We start from the raw sequence: 23,826 nt of genomic DNA, 5'->3' as shown, positions 1-23,826 counted from the left end.
CCCTCATTGCAGCCCCCGCACTAAAAGTTCCAGACCCGCTTTCCCCTTGCGCTATAGAGATAGCTAGCACAGACCGCACCCTTTCGGCCGTGCTCCTCCAGGAACGGCACGAACAGTTAAGACCCGTGGTTTACGCCTCCAGACTTTTGGATCCTGTGGAGCAGGATTTTCGGCCTGTGAAAGGCACCTGCTCGCAGTTCAGTATTTTTCTTACATAACCGGAATAAACCCCATCACAATCCTCACAGAACACACACCCACCCAACTTTTACTTGATGGACGACTCAAGGATGGTCCAGTTAGTCTAATTAGAGCAGCTAGATGGACCCTTCTTTTGCAGGGACGGGACATCACTGTTAAAAGGACCAAGACCCACACTTTCTCAGTCAATAACCTTCAGTACCCAGGCACCCCCATGAATGTGAAATCATCGCACTGCACTGCAACACAGGCCCCTTGATTGCGATAACACCCGCCAGAAAGAAAGGTACTTCACCCGAGAGCCCCCAGCCCACAGACATGTGCGAACCTTTAAGAATATATGCATTTCAGATGGTTCTTCCACTATATTAGAAGGGAAGCACATTACAGGATGTGGCATATATGTCGAGGACGCGCAGAGATGCGCTCTAGAAGAAATATCACTAAAGCTACCAGGCCACTTAGGCGTGCAGGCGGCAGAACTAGCAGCCATTGCGTACATTGTGGATCACCCAGATTCCTTCCCCAGCCCAGCAGACATATACTCAGGCAGCCTCTATGTCTGCAACAGCCTTACATAATTCCTACCCATGCGGAAAGCAAGAGGATTTGTTTCCGCAGACGGAAAACCCCTCTCTTCAGCCCCATTGCTCCGGCACATTTTAGAAAAAGCACAGAACAGGACATTCGGAATCGTTAAAGTTCAAAGTCACCACCGTTCCTCCCCCCCTGGAAATGTACAGGCCGACGCACTGGCAAAAGCAGGTGCCAGGCACGGATATTTTTGGACACCCCTCGAAAGCGCACCAGTGAATGCAGCTCAGGTCTCGCAGACTAATATTCAGGATTTAGTGCAGGCCCAGAAGCAGGATAACAATCTCAGGGAGATGTTGAAAGGACACTTTCCAGCCCCCGATGATCGATTTAAAAATGCACTGGCCACACATGACGGTGTGGTGTCAAAAGACACCCTTTATGTGGTTCCTGAACAGGACAGGAATGAGCTCATTTGTTTGTTCCATGACAGTCATGGACTTCAGGGAATTGATCCCACTACAGCCCACCTCAGGCAGCTCTGTTGGTGGCCAAGTTTAAAAGAAGACGTAACGCACTATGTGGAGAATTGCCTTATCTGTGCCCAGAACAATCCGGACAGATATGCCAAGAAGGCTCAGCTTAGTCACACGCGCCTCGTTAACGGCCCCTGGACTAACCTCCAGATCGATTTTATAGGACCATTGCCTCCTTGCAGGAATGGTTACAAATACGTATTAGTCATCATAGACACTTCTACGAAATGGGTAGAGGCATTCCCATCCAGAACGAACACGGCAAAGACCACAGCCAAGATCCTGACCCACCACATCTTTACGAGATGGGGACTCCCCCGCAGCATTGAATTCGACCAATGTTCCCATTTTACGGGACGTGTCATGAAGAACATCCTCACGATATTTGGCATTACCCCAAAATTCCACATCGCATACCACCCCAGTCAAGTGATATCGTGGAGCGCATGAATCGGACCCAAAATCATCCCTCAGAAAAATGGTCCAACAAAACAACACCAATTGGGACTCAATCCTACCTTTTGCGTTGATGTTTTTGAGAAATAGTGTCTCAACTTCCACAGGCTACACCCCACACACTCTCATGACCGGACGCCCTATGAAAGGCACAGAATTTCTTTTAGGATTGGACTTGACGAGCCCCGAAGTGACGGCCCTCACACACGAGAACGCAGTAAAACAACTAGTTGCGAATGTAAGAACGGCTCAGCTAGCAGCCGCAGTAAGATTAAGCACACGGAAGAAACAGAGCAAGGCCTCTTTTGACAAGACAGTGCATGCGACTGAGTTTGAGGTAGGACAGCAGGTCATGCTCTCAATTTATAACCCCAGCACATTCCTGTCACCTAAATATTCAGGTCCATACTCCATTGAGGACAAAGTAAGCCCCTCCATCTATAAAATGAAGTACCCAATGGAAAGACTGCATGGTTCCATCTTAACCAGCTTAAGGCAGATGGCCCACAGTCCAACCACGCACACCACGTCATGGTCAACGCAGCAGACCACGCCCCGTTCACAGCCAACGTATCAGCCTACCCTCCCCCAACACGCCCACCACATCCACGGACTCGCCCTCGACTCCATCCCCGACCTCTAAACTCCGCCCCGGAACGCCCACAGACAGCAGCAGCAGCGACAGCGACTGTGACTCAGACAATAGCCACAGCACGCCTCCCTGCTATCCCCAGGCAACAGGGCCCACACCCAGCGAATCTGACCACGATTCGAGTGATCCCTTCCTCATCACGTTCTTCAACAAACCCCACCAAACACCACCACCCTACAATGACGATTCCGCCCCACAGAACTTGACACCACCTTTTGGCACCGCGTCAACTCATACAGGCTCATCCGGAACGACGAGATGGACCCTAAATCGCACCATGCAGCCCTATCAGCCCTTATACATTCAAAAGTATGGCATCTGGGAGAAGATGACGACTTTGAGCCTGACTCCCAAAACGAGAACCCCTTTGCAGCCCTGTTCGCAACTGATAACGGAGGTGTCCAGATGATGTTTTAAAAAGGAACCGCTTGGGAGAAAACAGTGTCCTTTCTGATGGAACCTGCAGCTTGTTGTTTAATGTTGTTTGTTACTGTTAGTGTTAAATGTTGTTTGTAAGATCGGAATTTTTTTTCCCCACGGCTCCACGCCTTATTTGTCTGCAGAAACCTTTGAGAGCTTGCCAGCACACTCATCGGCCGAAACCACAGAGCTTGCCAGACCCCCGTTTATAACTGCTCTTCTGGTTCGAAGGTAGAACCAATACGGCAACCCCCCCACAATGATTACATTTCTTGCCCGTTCTTTCCGGTTGCTCAGGCAGTGGAGAAACGGCATTGGTCCCCGCCCTGCCTGAGGACCCCCCCTCTGGTCAGCTACGCTCGGGTAGAGCACACACGGCATTGGTCGCCGTCCTACCCGGGGATTCCATCCAATTCTTACCCGTCGCAGCCCATACGCACCTCATTTTGGCACTTTTGGTTCAAAAAGTTTTGTTTTGTTTTCCGGCAACCCTTAGGTTGCTATCCCTATGCTATTTACATCCGCAAACATTTGGATGGTAAATTGCGCAGCCTGCGAGACGGCTCGCACTGTTTCAGGATTTTTAAGTGTGTCTTGTCCTGAATATTCGGTTAAAAAAAAATGTTTTTTTAAATGAAGGAGTCACACACGGTGGCACATTGTAAAGGGAGAATTGGTACTGAAGGACAGGCATACTAACGCACGATATATTAACCAAGATAGTAACAGAAACTATGCTTGATCCCACAGAATCCCAGAAGTTCCAACAAAAGAGACAAAATGGAAAGGAAGAGAAGAGAAGAGAAAGACTAAGTCAACAATGAAGACGGCATACATGTTTTTCATTATTGCAATTTGTATTCGGTTGCGCGCGAACGCGAACCCCCTGACCCCAACCCCCTCCCCCCTCCAGCCGTTAATGATTCACTTCCCCATAGCACCCCGAGCCCAGTAACAGGCAACACCACACCATCATGGTGTGATAAGCTCATAACGTGGTATTCCCTTTCCTACGTAGTCGAATCCCTATTAGTGTTGGCGATGCTCTGCAGCATCGTGCAGACTATCCGCATGAGGAAATGGAGAAGGAGAGCCTTCCGCACTTGCACCCCGGTAAACAGAATAAGATCCCCCATGTTATACCCAGGACCCCGAACCATCGATCTATAATAAAGGACATTCGTTTGCGTTCTTCGGTAAATAAAGAAATGGAAATATTGTACACCCCTGTGCTTGACTGCCAAGCCAGGAAAAATGTAAATGCTGCTTTTATTTTGTATTGTTTAGGAAGTTAGAATGATTGAATGTTTGAGTGAGTGTAGTTTATTGAGGACAGTTAGAGGTACCGTTTTTTAAATTTTGTAATGCATGTTCCTGTTTTGACATAGCGCCACTTAGAAATTGTTAGTTAAAATTTTTCTTGCATAGTTATGGTCAGTGTAGAGGCCATAGAACAGTGCTCTCTGGGTCAGGGAATGAAGACAACGTAGTTAGGATCACAAGGAGGGTGTGTAGCCACCTGGGTTGGCCACTTCCCAACTTAAAATGGAGAACCACAAAGGCTGAAGGGAAATTCAGATAACACAGGCAAAGACTAGCAAATACAGAAATCATGTGTATTGAAACCTGTAAGGAACCAGACAGCACTGAAACCAGCAGCCATCTGCACAGTAATGAGCGATTCCAGGGCACAATGGCAACAGTTGAGGTGAATAAAGCCAAGCCAGACTCCTCGGCGCCTGCAGGAGCCAAGACAAAGGAAGGCCAGCGGACATTTAGGGACTGCCCAACGATCAGGGAACAGCTCCAGTATTGGAGAAATCAATCCAAGTGATCGGAACGCAGTCCAATCACTTGGAACCAGGTACGGGGTCTGCCCCGAAGGGCGGGATGCCCCTGGGGACTATAAAGTAAAAACCCCAAGTACCAATCGGCCTTCTTTGGCAGGGTCACTCAGGAACTTGAATCAACCCGTGAGAGTGACCTGTCTCAGCTGCCGCCAACCAAATAAGTCTCAAGTCAACGCTGGCTACGAGATAGGCGCTCCTAGCTACCAGTCCATACCAGCTTTTGAATCCTGCAGACTCAGGACCTGAACAAAAGGCCATTTGTTCCCCTGACCTGGTGGGCCAGTCCGAAGCTAAGTATAGGCTTTTTAGTGATAGGAATAGCCTAGAAAGTAGGGTTTATGCACGAGTAGTGATTTACTGTGGATAATAAATGTGTTTTGATTTGAATCTTACCAATTGGTGTGTTGAGTTATTGATCATTACTTGAACTTGAACCTCATGGCGCTATCATAAAGATACCTGGTGATTCTCGAGCGAAGGTTAAACAAACAGAGCAAATTACGATTTAAGAGCCAACCAAAAGTTAGCAACAAGATCATCACTCCTTAATGCAGTAACTGCCTCCTTAACTAATAGTGCAATGTATCCTCCTTTTCTACACCATCGTCTGTCTTGCCTGAAGATTTTATATCCCATTATGTTGAGCTGCCAATCCTGCCCCTCACTCCAGTATATTATAATTAGACATGTCAATCACTCAGTTCTAAAGACTTACCAGGGACACCAATCATAGTGAGGATGGGTTATTAACATGCTTGAATAACCTGGAGTGTGTATATCCGATCAGCCATTGATAGTCATGCATGTACCTAGAAAGGCACTGAAGTGCCCAGGAAAAATCCTTGCTCATTGTTGCAACATTCCAACCTTTGTTTCTTGGATTCTGACCCATTGTTTTAACATTCTAATCAAAGCTTTTCGGATTATAACTGATTGTTGTAACAATCCATTCTGTTGTTCCCCAATTCAGTTCATTTTTGGAACCTTGCCATCTACTTTACTCAGCTTATGATGCAGTATTTTAGCACTCTTTCCCACTGTTATCAGATTCCGTTCTCTCCCCTCCTGAGAATTTTATGTTCAGCGATTCCTTCCTTCCCAAGCCCACGCCTCCACCCCATCCCCGTAACCCCACCCAACCTTTTGGACACTAAGGACAATTTAGCATGGCCAATCCACCTCACCTGCACATCTTTGGAATGTGGTCGGAAACCGGAGCACCCGGAGGAAACCCACTCAGACACGGGGAGAAAGTACAGACTGCGCACAGACAGTGTCCTCAGCTGGGAATCGAACCTGGGACCCTGGAGCTGTGAAGCAACTGTGCTACCATGCTGCCCAGGGATCTGGCAGTCTTATACACCTTGTCAGTGAAGGTGGAGAGGGAGGTGTAACAATCAATTAGGATGGAAAATAGTATGTTGTCCTTCGTTGCATGATGATTTGAGTTCAGAAGTAGGGATGCATTATTGCAGTGATACACCTCCTGGGTGAAACCACACCTGGAATATTGCACGCAGTTTTGGTCTGCTAACCTAAGAAAGGATATATGTGCCATAAGGGTGACAGTAGGGGTTCAGTAGGCTGATACCGGGGTTTGTGGAACTTCCAAAAGAGGAGGTATTAGTTTGACTCGACATGTATTCACTGTAATCTGATTGACTTGTATACAATTCTAACAGGGCTGGACAGATAAATGCAGGGAGATTGTTTATTTCCTGGTTGGAAAATCTAAAGCCGGGAGACACAGAATGCAGGGTTGACCAATTAGGACTGAGCTGAGGAAAAATATCTTTGCTCAAATGGGAGAAAACCTGTGGACTGTTCTACCACAGAAGGCCGTGGAAGCAAAGTCACTGAACATAATCAATGAAGAGATTTGTTTAAAGATTAAAATCCAGGGTCAGCCATGCTCCATGGCGGAACAGGCTCAAAGGCCCGAATGATCTACTCCTGCTCATCATTTCTGTGTTTCTGTGAGATGAGCTACTTGCCACTGACGGCCTTATGCAGCCACAATATTTACTTGAAATGAAATGAAATGAAAATCGCTTATTGTCACAAGTAGGCTTCAAATTAAGTTACTGTGACAAGCCCCTAGTCGCCACATTCCGGCGCCTGTTCGGGGAGGCTGTTACGGGAATTGAACCATGCTGCTGGCCTGCCTTGGTCTGCTTTCAAAGCCAGTGATTTAGCCCTGTGCTAAACAGCCCCATATACAAGTAGGTTTCAAATGAAATTACTGTGAAAAGCCCCTAGTCGCCACATTCTGGCGCCTGTTCAGGGAGGCTGGTACAGGACTTGAACCCATGCTGCTGACCTGCTTTAAAAGCCAGCTATTTAGCCCAGTGTGCTAAACCAGCCCCTTTTGGAAAATTTACTTGGTGTTGGGTGGAGGTGTTGAGTTTGGGTAGGGTGCTCTTTCCAAGAGCCAGTGCAGGCTCAAAGGGCCGAATGGCCTCCTTCTGCACTGTAAATTCAATGATAATCTATGATTAATCTAGGACAAAGGTTCGGCACAACATCGTGGGCCGAAGGGCCTGTTCTGTGCTGTATTTTCTATGTTCTATGTTCTTTAGTTTGATTACTACGCCAAGGATGTTGATACTGTGTGGGTGACTAATCTCATTGCAATCAAATATGAAGTGGGAATGGTTAGATTCTCTCTTGATTGGGATGGGCAAGTCAGCCAGTTGTGCGGCTATAATGCTATTTGCCACTGATCAGACAAAACAAGATTATTGTTCAAGTCTTGCTGCATTTGCACAACGGCTGCTCCGAATCTCTAGTGACGCAGACCTTTTGGCTTTGTTGGAAATGTTCCTGTAACATGGAACAGTCCAGTAACCTCCTGACATCCTGTCCGATAGACGTGAACACACTGCAACAAACTTGCATTAATAAATAGCCCTAGAACACGAGCTAGGATCTCATTGCCCACCTATTTGGAAAAGACACTGCAACGTGCAATTTTCTCATCTTAATAATTGCTATTTGAACACTCTGTTTCTTTAGCAGACCATGCCTGAACTGAACAGTTTAATGCAAAAAATAATATGGAATGATTCACACATCATCATACCTGCACACAAAAGATTAGTTTGGAGGTTGTATTCAATGCGATGAGTTACTTCAGTGCAGAGATTCTGTCCAGTGGATGCATTGAATAAAGTGTGGAGTCTGTGCTAAATATGAACAAAGAACAAAGAAAATTACAGCACAGGAAAAGGCCCTTCGGCCCTCCCAGCCTGCGCCGATTAAGATCCTTTATGTAAACCTGTCTTCTATTTTCCAAGGGTCTACTTCCCTCTGTTCCCCGCCCGTTCATAAATCTGTCTAGATGCATCTTAAATGATGCTATCGTTCCAGGCACCCACCACCCTCTGCGTAAACAACTGTCCACGCACATCTCCCTTAAACTTACCCCCTCTCACCTTGAAATCGTGACCCCTTGTAATTGTCACCCCCACTCTTGGAAAAAGCTTGTTGCTATTCACCCTGTCCATACCTCTCATAATTTTGTCGACCTCAATCTGGTCCCCCCTCAACCTCTGTCTTTCCAACGAAAACAATCCTAATCTACTTAACCTTTCTTCATAGCTAGCACCCTCCATACCAGGCAACAACCTGGTGAACCTCCTCTGCAACCTCTCTAAAGCATCCACATCCTTCTGGTATTGTGGCGACCAGAACTGCACGCAGTATACCAAATGTGGCCTAACCAAAGCCTTATACAACTGTAACAGGACCTGCCGACTCTTGTACTCAATACCCCATCTGATGAAGCCAAGCATGCTGTATGCCTTCTTGACCACTCTATCGACCTGCGCTGCCACCTTCAGGGTACAATGGACCTGAACGCCCAGATCTCTCTATACATCAATTTTCTCCAGGACTCTTCCATTGACCGTATAGTCCGCTCTTGAATTAGATCTTCCAAAATGCATCACCTCGCATTTGCCTGGATTGAACTCCATCTGTCATTTCTCTGCCCAATTCTCCAATCTATCTATATCTGCTGTATTCTCTGACAGTTCTCCTCGCTATCTGCAACTCCACCAATCTTAGTATCATCTGCAAACTTGCTAAACAGACCACCTATACCTTCGTCCAGATCATTTATGTATATCACAAATAACAATTGTCCGAGCACGGATCCCTGTGGAACACCACTAGTCACCTTTCTCCATTTTGAGACACTCCCTTCCACCATTACTCTCTGTCTCCTGTTGCCCTGCCTGTTCTTTATCCATCGAGCTAGTACACCCTGAACCCCATACAATTTCACTTTTTCCATCAACCTGCCATGGGAAACTTTATCAAACACCTTACATCTACAGCCATTCCCTCATCAATTAACTTTGTCACTTCCTCAAAAAATTCTATTGGGTTTGTAAGACATGACTGTCCCTGCACAAAACCATGCTGCCTATCACTGATAAGTCTATTTTCTTCCAAATGTGAATAGATCCTATCCCTCAGTATCTTCTCCAACAGTTGGCCTGTCACTGACGTTAAGCTCACAGGTCTATAATTCCCAGGATTATCCCTGCTACCCTTCTTAAACAAAGGGACAACATTAGCAATTCTCCAGTCCTCTGGGACCTCACCCGTGCTCAAGGATGCTGCAAAGATATCTGTGAAGGCCCCAGCTATTTCGTCCCTCGCTTCCCTCAGTAACCTGGGATAGATCCCATCCAAACCTGGGGACTTGTCCACCTTAATGCCTTTTAGAATACCCAAAACCTCCCCCTTCCTTATGCCGACTTGACCTCGAGTATTTAAACATCCATCCCAAGCCTCAACATCCATCATGTCCCTCTCCTTGGTGAATACCGATGCAAAGTACTCATTAAGAATCTCACCCATTTCCTCTGACTCCACGCATAAATTCCCTCTTTTGTCTTTGAGTGGGCCAATCCTTTCTCTAGTTACCCTCTTGCTCCCTAGAAACAAATAAAAGGCTTTGGGATTTTCCTCAACCCTGTTAGCCAAAGATATTTCATGACCCCTTTTAGCCCTCTTTATTGCGCGTTTGAGATTTGTCCTACTTTCCCGATATTCCTCCAAAGCTTCATCAGTTTTAAGTCGCCAAGATCTTATGTATGCTTTCTTTTCTACCTTAGCTAGTCTCACAATTCCACCCGTCATCCATGGTTCCCTAATCTTGCCATTTCTATCCCTCATTTTCACAGGGACATGTCTGTCCTGCACTCTAATCAAACTTTCCTTAAAAGAATCCCACATTTCAAATGTGGATTTACCCTTAAACAGCTGCTCCCAATCGACATTCCCTATCTAAAGCCGAATTTTGTTAGACTTGGCCTTTCCCAAATATAGCACTCTTCCTTTAGGACCACTCTCGACTTTGTCCATGAGTATTCTCAAACTTACGGAATTGTGATCGCTATTCCCAAAGTAATCACCGACTGAAACTTCAACTACCTGGCCGGGATCATTCTCCAAAACCAGGTCCAGTATGGCCCCTTCCCAAGTTGGACTATTTACATACTGCTCTCAAAAAACTCTCCTGGATGTTCCTTACAAATTCTGCTCCGTCTCCACTTCCAAAACTCCATGAATCCCATTCAATGTTGGGGTAGTTAAAATCTCCCATCACGACCACCCTATTGCTCCTACAATTTTCGATAACCTGTCTACATATTTGTACCTCTACTTCACGCTCGCTTTTGGGAGGCCTGTAGCAAAGTCCCAACAATGTTACTGCATCCTTCCTATTTCTTAGCTCTACACATATTGCCTCAGTGCAGCGATGTGCAATGTGGATGATGTGCTCAGTGCTGGGACTGTATACAATATACATTCCATGTTAACTGTAGACGAGTGAGGCCAGTCGTTTGGGACGGGAGTTTGTTTAGGGGGTGAATACGATAGCTTTTGTCTTACTGTTAGAAATAGAGAAATGAAAGCCCTCCAATTTAGGAAGGGCAAGAACATTTGAACGTGTAGACCAGGAGATAATTAATGACTTAATTCAAACAGTAGAGAGAGAGATGTCAGAAAATCAATCAACCAGGATCTAGATACATTTTGATTTCAGATGGGAAATTATAACAACAAGAAGTAGCATGCGTGAGTCGTGTGCACGCACCCTAATTGTAACTATAACATAGAACAGTACAGCGCAGAACAGCCCCTTCGGGCCTCGATGTTGTACCGAGCATTGTCCGAAACCAAGATCAAGCTATCCCACCCCCTGTCATTCTGGTGTGCTCCATGTGCCTATCCAATGACCGCTTGAAATTTTCTAAAGTGCCCGACTCCACTCTCACAGCAGGCAGTCCATTCCACACCCTAACCACTCTCTGAGTAAAGAACCTACCTCAAACATCCCTCCTATATCTCCCACCATGAACCTTATAGTTATGCCACCTTGTAACAGCTACATCCACCTGATGAAATAGTATCTGTACGTCCACTCTGTCTATCCCCCTTAAGTCGACTCTCATCCTCCTCCGCTCCAAAGAGAAAAGCTCCCTCAACCTTTCCTCTTAATTTCAGGAAAAATAAGAAAAGAAGAGATAAGCAGGTCTTGTCAGAAAGGTTCCAGGATAATCATGGAGAATTTAGTCTACAAATAAATTGGAAAATTAAATGGGGAAAGGTAGTAGTTGATAAGTTCATAGCATGCTTTCAGGATAGTTTCTTGGAAGTGCACATTCAGTTCGAGGGAGAACAGTGTACATTAACGATTAGTATTTGGACCATTGAGTTATCAGGGCTGAAAGCAGAGTTATCAGAAATCAACTGACAACTGTGTTTCAGAGGTAGATAAACCGGGATTCAGTTGCACATGTTAAAATGCAAGTGTTTTTCATGCATCGGTGCAGACTCGAGGGGCCAAAGGGCCCCTTCTGCTATCTTTTATTATGCGATTCTGTGAATTGAAATTACACAGGTCAGCCAAACTCAATTAGAAAGACAAGCCACAAGGAGAAGGTCCATCATCTGTCGTTAATTATAAAAGGTAATGGCAGTAATAAATTTTAAGAAAAAGCAGTTATTTCCACAGATTTGCTCAGATTATTGTAGAGAATACCAAGAAGAACAAGTATTGACAGAAAGATTGGTAACTAGGGAAGATCAGATGGACTACGACAGGAAACGAGCGTACAAATTATAAGGATGGACAGGTAAGGACATTTCAACAGGTAAAGAATTAACGTGAGCTCTGGTCCTACATCAGATATTTCTGGGGAATTGATGTTGGAGCGTAGGGGTCTGATGTTATAGCAGGCATTTGGGAGAATTTCAGGCAAATCAGGTAGTGTCAAGATTGTTCTATGAAAGGAAAAACATGTTAGAATCATAGAATTTGCAGTGCAGAAGGAGGTCATTCGGCCCATCGAGTCTACACCGGCTCTTGGAAAGAGCACCCTACCCAAGCCCACACTTCCACCCTATCCCCATAACCCAGTAACCCCACCCAACACCAAGGGCAATTTTGAACACTAGGGGAAATTTATCATGGCAAATCCACCTAACCTGCACATCTTTGGACTGTGGGAGGAAACCGGAGCACCCGGAGGAAACCCACGCACACACGGGGAGGATGTGCAGGCTCCGCACAGACAGTGACCCAAGCCGGAATCGAACCTGGGACCCTGGAGCTGTGAAACAATTGTGCTATCCACAATGCTACCGTGCTGCCCAACAATGCTACCGTGCTGCTAATGTTGAACGACTTTATTGGAATGTGCTGAAGCAGTCACGTGCGTAGTGAACCGGTAAATGTACTGTGCTCGTCGTTCCAAAAGGTATTTGATAAATGCCATGTGAAACGTTACTGCAAAAAATAAAAACTAATGGCTTAACGTCGGATAACATACTAGCATGAATTGAATATTGGCTATTTAAGCGGAAGCAGAGAGTTGGCAACAATGGGTCTTTTTTCTGGTTGGCAGGATGTGACGAGCGGTGCTCCACAGAGATCAGTGTTTCATAGAATTTACAATCTCGGGACAATCTTTCTCCAGTTGACTTGCATGAATGGTCTGGAGGTGTGCTTATAATATAATAATTTAATAATAATCTGTATTAGTGTCACAAGTAGGCTTACATTACCACTGCAATTAAGTTACTGTCAAAATTCTCCAGTCGCCACATTCCGGCGCCTGTTCGGTTTCACTGAGGGAGAATTCAGAATGTTCAGTTCACCTAACAAGCACGTCTTTGGACTGTGGGTGGAAAACGGAGCACCCGGAGGACACCCACGCAGACACGGGGAGACCATGCAGACTCCACACAGACAGTGACCCAAGCGGGTATCAAACCCAGGACCCTGGCGCTGTGAGGCAACAATGCTAACTACCGTGCTCCTAATTTTCATCCCTTAGATAATCAGGAATCTATCTTGCTCTGTCATGAAACATATTCCAACATTCTGCTTCTGCACCTTTTGAGAAATGGAGTTCCAGGTATTCACCACAAGGGAAAGTACTCAGAAATCTCCTAATCTTTGTGTATTTTGAAACAGTGACTTCAGGTTCTAGATTCTACGGCAGGTGGAGACATCCTCCACATGTTGATCATGTTAATACCCCTCAGGCAAATAAAAGCTTTGATCAATCTGCCTCCTCCTGTTCGAAACTATAGTGGATGGATGTTGTGGATGTTATATATCAGAGGATACATTTCTGCACATGATGTATAGTGACATGGGCAGAGTATTTGTGGGAGCTTTGTGGGGCTCTATCTGAGATTCCATGAGCAGCACCTCTTAATAAAACATCTCATCGTGTATCCACTAATCCAGAGTTTTGGATGCGGCGAACAAAGCAACGTAACAAAAGAGAAAACTGGCGATTAGGATTGAGGCAATAAACATTGCAAAAGAAGAAATTAGTCACAAAAATCGTGGATACTGGTTGGGAGCAAGAAAGATTATCAGCACTGACTCTCTCCCAGACACATGTGTTGGGCGAAGTACATCTACAGATGCTGAAGGGTATAAAAATCTTCACTACAACCATGAATAAAGAATAACCCAATTCAGGAAGTACCTAGAGTCTGGGTTACAGGATCATGCAAGTGGTCAAAGCCAATTGGTCTGTGAGTAGCAGGCATTCAGAAGCCTTCGATCTGTACATGCCATTACTCTGGGTAAAGCCGAACTCGTCATAAAGGGAAAGCAACATTTCTCGCTGCTTCTGGATCGTTTGGGATATAGGAAGATAGGAGCAGGAGTATGCTGTTCAACCCTTCGAGCCTGTCTCACCATTAATGAGGTCATGGCTGTTCTGTGACCTAACTCAATATGCTGGCCTTTTGGCCCATATCCTTTAAGATCTTAGCTGAACAAACATCTGTATAACTCATATTCAAAATTACAATTGATATAGTTTAGCTGCTGTTTGTGGGAGGAAGTTCCAAAACTTTGTCACTCGCTGAGTGACAAACTGCTTCTTAACATTTTTCCTGAACAGTCTAGACCTATTTTTTAGACTGTGCCTACTAGTTTTCGAATTTCCAAGCTGTGGGAGTAGTTTATATTTAACTAGCTTGTCTCCCTGATTGCGCCATACCTTCAACCAAGGGTGAGTTTGGGAATTTGAATCTAGGTGGGAATTGAATCCAAGCCAATCGGTAAGACTGTTCCTTTTAAATTTCAGGAGTTTAAATTAATTTAATAATCTAGAATTGTGCAGTGTAGGTTAACAAGGGCTGCCCCACCCACTCACATAACTGGTTGGCAGTTAAGTGTCATTCATCTTAATCTACTTTGATTTAAAAGCAGGTGGGGAGGGGAGTCAACTCAGGCCAATTTAAAAAGAGCAACTTGTAACTCATTCCAGTGAGTTCTCCCAGTGAACCAGAGAAGACACAGCCAGAGTGAGACACAACCAAGAGTGAGTTTGGGAATTTGAATCTAGGTGGGAATTCCAAGCTTGTGGGGGGCGGGGGTGGGGGGAGGGTGTAGGGGTGGTGCTTTTTATCCCTGGTAAATGACTGGGAAGTAGTTTTTCTTTTCATTGTCTAATTTATTTATTTTTTCTTTTGTTTTTTGGAATTGTAGTTGTATACGTTTACCTAAGGTTTAAGACATGGCAAGAGATCCCTGGCCTGTGTCATGCTCCTCGTGTGTGATGTGGGAGCTCAGGGACACGTCCACTGTCCCTGGCTCCTTCACGTGCAAAACGTGTCCAGTTGCAGCTTCTGTTAAACCGCTTGATGGCTCTGGAGCTGCGGATGGACTTTGGAGCATCCGCGATGCTGAGGACGTCGTGGATAGTACGTTTAGCGAGTTGGTCACACCGCAGGTGAAAGTTACTGAGGGAGATAGAAAATGGGTGACCAAAAGACAGGGCAAGAGTAGGAAGGCAATGCAGGTGTCCCCTGCGGTCATCTCCGTGCAAAAACAGATATACCGCTTTGGATTCTGTTGAGGGAGATGGCTCACCTGGGGAAGGCAGCAGCAACCAGGTTCATGGCACTGTGGCTGGCTCTGCAGTGCAGCTGGGCAGGAAGAAGAATGGCAGGGTTGTAGTGATAGGGGACTCAATCATAAGGGTAGTAGACAGGCGGTTCAGTGGACGCAATCGAGACTCCACGATGGTATGTTGCCTCCCTGGTGCAAGGGTTAAGGATGTCTCGGAGCGGCTGCAGGACATTCTGGCAGGGGGTGGGGGGGGGAGGGGGCGGGGAGGTTGAACAGCCAGCTGTCCTGGTGCACAGAGGCACCAACAATATTGGTAAAAAACGGGACGAGGTCCTACAAGCTGAATTCAGGGAGTTAGGAGTTAAACTAAAACGTTGGACCTCAAAGGTAGTAATCTCAGGATTGCTTCCAGTGCCAGGAGCTAGACAGAGTAGAAATGTCAGGACAGATAGGATGAAGCGTGGCTCGAGAGATGGCGCAAGAGGGAGGGATTCAAATTCCTGGGGCATTGGAACCGGTTCCGGGGGGAGGTGGCACCAGTACAAACCGGACAGTCTGCACCTCGGCAGGACTGCAACTGATGTTATAGGGGAGTTTTCTAGAGCTGTTGGGAAGGGTTTAAACTAATGTGGCAGGGGATGGGAACCGATGCAGGAAGTTGGAAAGGAGTAAAACAGGGACAGAAACAAAAGGCAGTAAGGGGCAAAGTGTAAGGCAGGTAAGCCAGAGTCAAAAATCAAAAAGGGCGACAGTACAAGGTACAGACGCTGAGGGGAGGTCAGTGAATAGGCCCAGTAATACTAAAAGGAATAAAACAGGAAGTAAAAACATTAATGGTAAGCGACACCGCAGGTTGTTACATGAAGATATTGGTTCAAAGACAAGGAAAATTAGGAGAAAAGTTAAGAGGAAATATAACTTAGGAGAGGTTGCTGATCGAGGTGTTAAGATTCAAAACAGAGGCAAAAAAGCCAACATAAGTGTACCTTATCTGAATGCTCATAGTATTCGGAATAAGGTAAATGAGCTGATGGCGCAAATCACCGTGATTGACTATGATTTAGCGGCTATTACTGAAACATGGTTAAAGGAAATAGTAAGGGATGATATTGTGCTATGGAGGAGAAGGTTGAATTCATTTGGGTGGAAATGAGGAATAGTAAGGCAAAAAAGTCACTGATAGGAGTAGTCTATAGGCCACCAAATAGTAACATTAAGTTGGAGCAGGCAATAAAGAAAGAAATAATAAGAAGAAATAAGCATGTATAAATGGTACAGCAGTTATCATGAGGGATTTTAATCGACATGTCGATTGATTCAACAAGGTCGGTCAAGGCAGCCTTGAGGAGGAGTTTACAGAATGTATCCACGATAGTTTCCTAGAACAGTATGCAATGGAACCTACAAGGGAACAAGCGGTTCTAGATCTCGTCCTGTGTAATGAGGCAGGATTGATTTATGATCTCATAGTTAGGGATCCTCTCGGAAGGAGTGATCACAATATGTGGAATTTAAAATACAGATGGAGGGCGTGAAGGTAAAGTGAAACACTAGTGTTTTGTGCTTAAACAAAGGAGATTACAATGGTTGAGAAAAGAACTAGCTGAAGTAGACTGGGAGCAAAGACTTTATGGTGAAACAGTTGAGGAACACTGTTCCTCAACTGTTTCACCATAAAGTCTTTGCTCCCAGTCTACTTCAGCTAGTTCTTTTCTCAACCATTGTAATCTCCTTCCAAGAGATTTTTCACAGTGCTCAGCAAAGGTTTATACCAACAAAAAGGAAGGACGGTAGAAGGAGGGAAAATCGACCGTGTGTATCTAAGGAAATAAGGGAGAGTCAAATTGAAGGCAAAAGCATACAAAGTGGCGAAGCTTAGTGGGAGACTAGAGGACTGGAAAATCTTTCGGGGACAACAGAAAGCTACTAAAAAAGCATTGAAGAAGAGTAAGATAGATTGTGAGAGTAAACTTGCTCAGTTTCGAAAAACAGATAGTTAAAGTTTCCACAAATATATAAAACAAAAAGGGTGAATAAGGTAAATATTGGTCCTTTAGAGGATGAGAAGGGAGATTTAATAATGGGAGATGAGGAAATGGCTGAGGAACTGAACAGGTTTATTGGGTCGGCCTTCACAGTGGAAGACACAAATAACATGCCAGTGACTGATAGATATTTGGCTATGACAGGTGAGGACCTTGAGAGGATTGGTATCACTCAGGAGATAGTGATGGGCAAGCTAATGGGGCTAAAGTTAGACAAATCACCTGGCACTGATGGAATGCCTCCCAGAGTGCTAAAAGAGATGGCTAGGGAAATTGCAAATGCATTAGTGATAATTTACCAAAATTCTTAAGATTCTGGGGTGGTGCCGGCGGATTGGAAATTAGCAAACGTGACACCACTGTTTAAAAAAGGAGGTACGCAGAAAGCGGGTAATTATAGGCCAGTGAGCTTAACTTCGGTGGTAGGGAAGATGCTGGAATCTATCATCAAGGAAGAAATAGTGAGGCATCTGGAAGAAATTGTCCAGTGGGCAGACACAGCATAGGTTCATAAAGGCTAGGTCGTGCCTAACTAATTCAGTGGATTTTGTTGAGGACATTACCAGTGAGGTAGATAACTGGGGTAACCATGCCGTCTATTGAACATAGAACATAGAACGATACAGCGCAGGACAGGCCCTTCGGCCCACGATGTTGCACCGAAACAAAAGCCATCTAACCTACACTATGCCATTATCATCCATATATTTATCCAATAAAATTTTAAATGCCCTCAATGTTGGCGAGTTCACAACTGTAGCAGGTAGGGCATTCCACGGCCTCACTACTCTTTGCGTAAAGAACCTACCTCTGACCTCTGTCCTATATCTATTGCCCCTCAGTTTAAAGCTATGTCCCCTCGTGCCAGCCATTTCCATCCGCGGGAGAAGGCTCTCACTGTCCACCCTATCTAACCCCCTGATCATTTTGTATGCCTCTATTAAGTCTCCTCTTAACCTTCTTCTCTCCAACGAAAACAACCTCAAGTCCATCAGCCTTTCCTCATAAGATTTTCCCTCCATACCAGGCAACATCCTGGTAAATCTCCTCTGCACCCGCTCCAAAGCCTCCACGTCCTTCCTATAATGCGGTGACCAGAACTGTACGCAATACTCCAAAGGCGGCCGTACCAGAGTTCTGTACAGCTGCAACATGACCTCCTGACTCCGGAACTCAATCCCTCTCCCAATAAAGGCCAACACTCCATAGGCCTTCTTCACAACCCTATCAACCTGCGTGGCAACTTTCAGGGATCATGGACACCTAGATCCCTCTGCTCATCCACACTTTCAAGAACTTTACCATCAGCCAAATATTCCGCATTCCTGTTATTCCTTCCAAAGTTATTCACCTCACACTTCTCTACATTATACTCCATTTGCCACCTCTCAGTCCAGCTCTGCAGCTTATCTATATCCCTCTGTAACCTGCTACATCCTTCCACACTATCGACAACACCACCGACTTTAGTATCGTCTGCAAATTTACTCACCCACCCTTCTGCGCCTTCCTCTAGGTCATTGATAAATATGACAAACAGCAACGGCCCCAGAACAGATCCTTGTCGTACTCCACTTGTAACTGAACTCCATTCTGAACATTTCCCATCAACCACCACCCTCTGTCTTCTTTCAGCTAGCCAATTTCTGATCCACATCTCTAAATCACCCTCAATCCCCAGCCTCCATATTTTCTGCAATAGCCTACCTTGGGGAACCTTATCAAACGCTTTGCTGAAATCCATATACACCACATCAACTGCTCTACCCTCGTCTACCTGTTCAGTCACCTTCTCAAAGAACTCGATAAGGTTTGTGAGGCATGACCTACCCTTCACAAAGCCATGCTGACTATCCCTGATCATATTATTCCTATCTGGATGATTATAAATCTTGTCTCTTATAATCCCCTCCAAGACTTTACCCACTACAGACGTGAGGCTCACCGGTCTATAGTTGCCGGGGTTGTCTCTGCTTCCCTTTTTGAACAAAGGGACCACATTTGCTATCCTCCAGTCCTCTGGCACTATTCCTGTAGCTAATGATGACATAAAAATCAAAGCCAAAGGTCCAGCAATCTCTTCCCTGGCCTCCCAGAGAATCCTAGGATAAATCCCATCAGGACCCGGGACTTATCTATTTTCAGCCTGTCCAGAATTGCCAACACCTCTTCCCTACATACCTCAATGCCATCTATTCTATTAGCCTGGGTCTCAGCATTCTCCTCCACAACATTATCTTTTTCCTGAGTGAAAACCGACGAAAAATATTCATTTAGTATCTCGCCTATCTCGTCAGACTCCACACACAACGTCCCATCCCTGTCCTTGACTGGTCCTACTCTTTCCCTAGTCATTCGCTTATTCCTGATATACCTATAGAAAGCTTTTTGGTTTTCCTTGAAGCTACCTGCGAAATACTTCTCATGTCCCCTCCTTGCTCGTTTTAGCTCACTCTTTAGATACTTCCTCGCTACCTTGGAACTATCCATCGCCCCAACTGAAACTTCACACCTCATCTTCACATAGGCCTCCTTCTTCCTCTTAACAAGAGATTCCACTTCTTTGGTAAACCACGGTTCCCTCGACCGACGCCTTCCTCCCTGCCTGACCGGTACATACTTATCAAGAACACGCAGTAGCTGATCCTTGAACAAGCTCCACTTATCCAGTGTGCCCAACACTTGCAGCCTACTTCTCCACCTTATCCCCCCCAAGTCACGTCTAATGGCATCATAATTGCCCTTCCCCCAGCTATAACTCTTGCCCTGCGGTGTATACTTATACCTTTCCATCATTAACGTAAACGTCACCGAATTGTGGTCACTGTCCCCAAAGTGCTCTCCTACCTCCAAATCCAACACCTGGCCTGGTTCATTACCCAAAACCAAATCCAACGTGGCCTCGCCTCTTGTTGGCCTGACAACATATTGTGTCAGGAAACCCTCCTGCACACACTGTACAAAAACCGACCCATCTAATGTACTCGAACTATATCTTTTCCAGTCAATTTTTGGAAAGTTAAAGTCTCCCATAATACTACCCTGTTACTTTCGCTCTTATCCAGGGTCATCCTCGCCATCCTTTCCTCTACATCCCTAGAACTATTTGAAGGCCTATAGAAGACTCCCAACAGTGTGACCTCTCCTTTCATGTTTCTAACCTCAGCCCATACTACCTCGGAAGATGAGTCCCCATCTAGCATCCTCTCCGCCACCGTAATACTGCTCTTGACTAGCAGCGCCACACCTCCCCCTCTTTTGCCTCCTTCTCTGAGCTTACTAAAACACCTAAACCTCGGAACATGCAACATCCATTCCTGTCCCTGCTCTATCCATGTCTCTGAAATGGCCACAACATCGAAGTCCCAGGTACCAACCCATGTTGCCAGTTCCCCTACCTTATTTTGTATACTCCTGGCATTGAAGTAGACACACTTCAAACCACTTACCTGAACACTGGCCCCCTCCTGCGACATCAAATCTGTGCTCCTGACCTCTATACTCTCATTCTCCCTTACCCTAAAACTACAATCCAGGTTCCCATGCCCCTGCTGCATTAGTTTAAACCCCCCCAAAGAGCACTAACAAATCTCCCCCCCCAGGATATTTGTGCCCCTCAGGTTCAGGTGTAGACCATCCTGTCTGTAGAGGTCCCACCTTCCCCAGAAAGAGCCCCAGTTATCCTGAAATCTGAATCCCTCCCGCCTGCACCATCCCTGTAGCCACGTGTTTAACTGCTCTCTCTCCCTATTCCTCATCTCACCATCACGTGGCACGGGCAACAACCCAGAGATAACAACTCTGTTTGTTCTAGTTCTGAGCTTCCATCCTAGCTCCCTGAAAGCCTGCCTGACATCCTTGTCCCCTTTCCTACCTATGTCGTTAGTGCCAATGTGGACCACGACTTGGGGCTGCTCCCCCTCCCCCTTAAGGACCCGGAAAACACGATCCGAGACATCACGTACCCTTGCACCTGGGAGACAACATACCAAACGTGAGTCTCTCACACTCCCACAAAATCTCCTATCTGTGCCCCTGACTATCGAGTCCCCAATTACTAATGCTCTGCTCCTCTCTCCCCTTCCCTTCTGAGTAACAGGGACAGACTCCGTGCCAGAGGCCCGTACCCCATGGCTTACCCCTGGTAAGTCCCCCCCCCCCACAAGTATCCAAAGCGGTATACTTGTTTCTCAGGGGAACGACCGCAGGGGATCCCTGCACTGACTGCTTCTTCCCAGTCCCTCTTACAGTTACCCATCTATCTCCAATCTTTGGTGTAACTAATTCCCTGAAGCTGCTATCTATGACCCCCTCTGCCTCCCGAATGATCCGAAGTTCTTCCAACTCCAGCTCCAGTTCCCTAACTCGGTCTTGGAGGAGCTGGAGATGGCAGCACTTCCTGCAGGTAAAATCAGCAGAGACACTAACGGCATCCCTCACCTCAAACATCCTGCAGAAGGAACATTGCACTCCCTTTCCTGCCATCCCTCTAACTTTCTACCAAGATCTGGATAACAACTAAATTAAATTAAAAAAACAAATAATAATAATAAAATATGGTACTTACCTCACACCAATGGGTTTTATTATTAGGTTAGAGGAGGAGGCGGGTGGGAGACACTACACGTGTAGTGTCTCGGGTTTCCTCTCCACCAGAATTTATTGGTGAGGGTCTTCCCAGAAGTCCGCGGGTCGAACTTCCTGTTCCCGCCTTAAACACTAAAATTAAAAACAAACAGCAAAGAGGGACCGAAAACGGGACCAGGTCAGTGTTTACCTCAGAAATTGACTAGCCTGCTCCTGTGAAGGTCTCCCAGAAATCACTAACGCACCGCTCCCGCTGAAATCGACTGGCCTGCTCCTGCAAAGACAAGTGTTTTTAAAGGAGAGACTTACCTCCCAGAAATCACTTGTGCACTGCTCCCGCTGAAATTGACTCGCCTGCTCTGCTCCCGCTGAAATCGACTGGCCTGCTCCTGCAAAGACAAGTGTTTTTAAAGGAGAGACTTACCTCCCAGAAATCACTTGCGCACTGCTCCCACTGAAATTGACTAGCCTGCTCCGCTCCCGCTGAAATCGACTGGCCTGCTCCTGCAAAGACAAGTGTTTTTAAAGGAGAGACTTACCTCCCAGAAATCACTTGCGCACTGCTCCCACTGAAATTGACTAGCCTGCTCCGCTCCCGCTGAAATCGACTGGCCTGCTCCTGCAAAGACAAGTGTTTTTAAAGGAGAGACTTACCTCCCAGAAATCACTTGCGCACTGCTCCCGCTGAAATTGACTAGCCTTCTCCGCTCCCGCTGAAATCGACTGGCCTGCTTCTGCAAAGACAAGTGTTTTTAAAGGAGAGACTTACCTCCCAGAAATCACTTGCGCACTGCTCCCGCTGAAATTGACTAGCCTTCTCCGCTCCCGCTGAAATCGACTGGCCTGCTCCTGCAAAGACAAGTGTTTTTAAAGGAGAGACTTACCTCCCAGAAATCACTTGCGCACTGCTCCCGCTGAAATTGACAAGCCTGCTCCGCTCCCGCTGAAATCGACTGGCCTGCTCCTGCAAAGACAAGTGTTTTTAAAGGAGAGACTTACCTCCCAGAAATCACTTGCGCACTGCTCCCGCTGAAATTGACAAGCCTGCTCCGCTCCCGCTGAAATCGACTGGCCTGCTCCTGCAAAGACAAGTGTTTTTTAAAGGAGAGACTTACCTCCCAGAAATCACTTGCACACTGCTCCCGCTGAAATTGACTAGCCTGCTCCGCTCCCGCTGAAATCGACTGGCCTGCTCCTGCAAAGACAAGTGTTTTTAAAGGAGAGACTTACCTCCCAGAAATCACTTGCGCACTGCTCCCGCTGAAATTGACTAGCCTGCTCCGCTCCCACTGAAATCGACAGCGGGTGACGAGTCTATTTGTTTCCAAATGGTTATAAATCCTGTTCCTGAGAATTATCTCCAATAATGTACCGACGTGAGGTTCACTGGCCTTTAGCTTCCTGGATTATGTCTGCTATCTTTCTTAAAAAGTGGTATCACATTAGCTAATCTCCAATCCGTGGGATCTCACCTGTACAAATTAAGATACAAAGATGTCAATCAAGGCCCCAGCAAATTCCTCCCTTGTTTCCCTCAGTATTTTGTGCTAAATCCAATCAGGCCGAGGAAACTTGTCTACCTTAATATCTTTTGAAACATACAATACCATCTCCTTTTTGATGTCAACATGACCCAGACTTCCCTAGCCAAGAATCATCTTCCACAAAGGCCTTTTCTTTGGTGAACACTGAGGCAAAGTAGTCATTTAGTACCTCGTCCATTTCTAATGGCCCAACACATCGACCCCCACCCCCCGCCACTGCCTTAAGTGGTCCAACCCTTTCAGCCATTATTTAATGGCCGAGCAGACTCGATGGACCGAGTGGCCTAATTCTGCTCCCATCTATTATGGTCTTTCCCTGGCCACCCTCTTCTTTTTTACATATGTATAAGAAGCATTGGGATTCACCTTCATCCAACTTGCCAAAGATTTGTTATGTCCCCTCCTCATATTCCACTTGAGTAACTTCGCACTTTCTTTATACACCTCAAGTGTTTCCACTGTCCCCACCCTTCTTGACCGTACAAAAGCCACCTTTTTTCTTTTTGAAAAGTCATTGGGTTAAGGAAAATCCCAAGGCTTTTTACACACACATAAAAAGCAAGAGGGTAGCCAGGGAAAGGGTTGGCCCACTGAAGGACAGG

At 46.0% G+C, this 23,826-nt stretch overlaps 1 long non-coding RNA gene across 1 annotated transcript; it reads right to left on the bottom strand.

Moving 5' to 3' along the window:
- Positions 1 to 1,788: 1,788 nt before the first annotated feature.
- Positions 1,789 to 22,871, bottom strand: LOC140396083 (uncharacterized). The gene is made up of 3 exons (XR_011936445.1): positions 22,796 to 22,871; positions 7,732 to 7,834; positions 1,789 to 1,867 (listed from the first exon to the last, which is right to left on the bottom strand). It is a non-coding gene; the product is annotated as an uncharacterized lncRNA (long non-coding RNA).
- Between the last annotated feature and the right edge of the window lie 955 nt (positions 22,872 to 23,826).

This window comes from Scyliorhinus torazame, chromosome 19 (assembly GCF_047496885.1).
Source record: "Scyliorhinus torazame isolate Kashiwa2021f chromosome 19, sScyTor2.1, whole genome shotgun sequence".
Taxonomy (NCBI): Eukaryota; Metazoa; Chordata; class Chondrichthyes; order Carcharhiniformes; family Scyliorhinidae; genus Scyliorhinus; species Scyliorhinus torazame.
The sequence above is the reverse complement of the archived record's forward strand: the minus strand, read 5'-3'. Positions and strand labels throughout refer to the sequence as shown.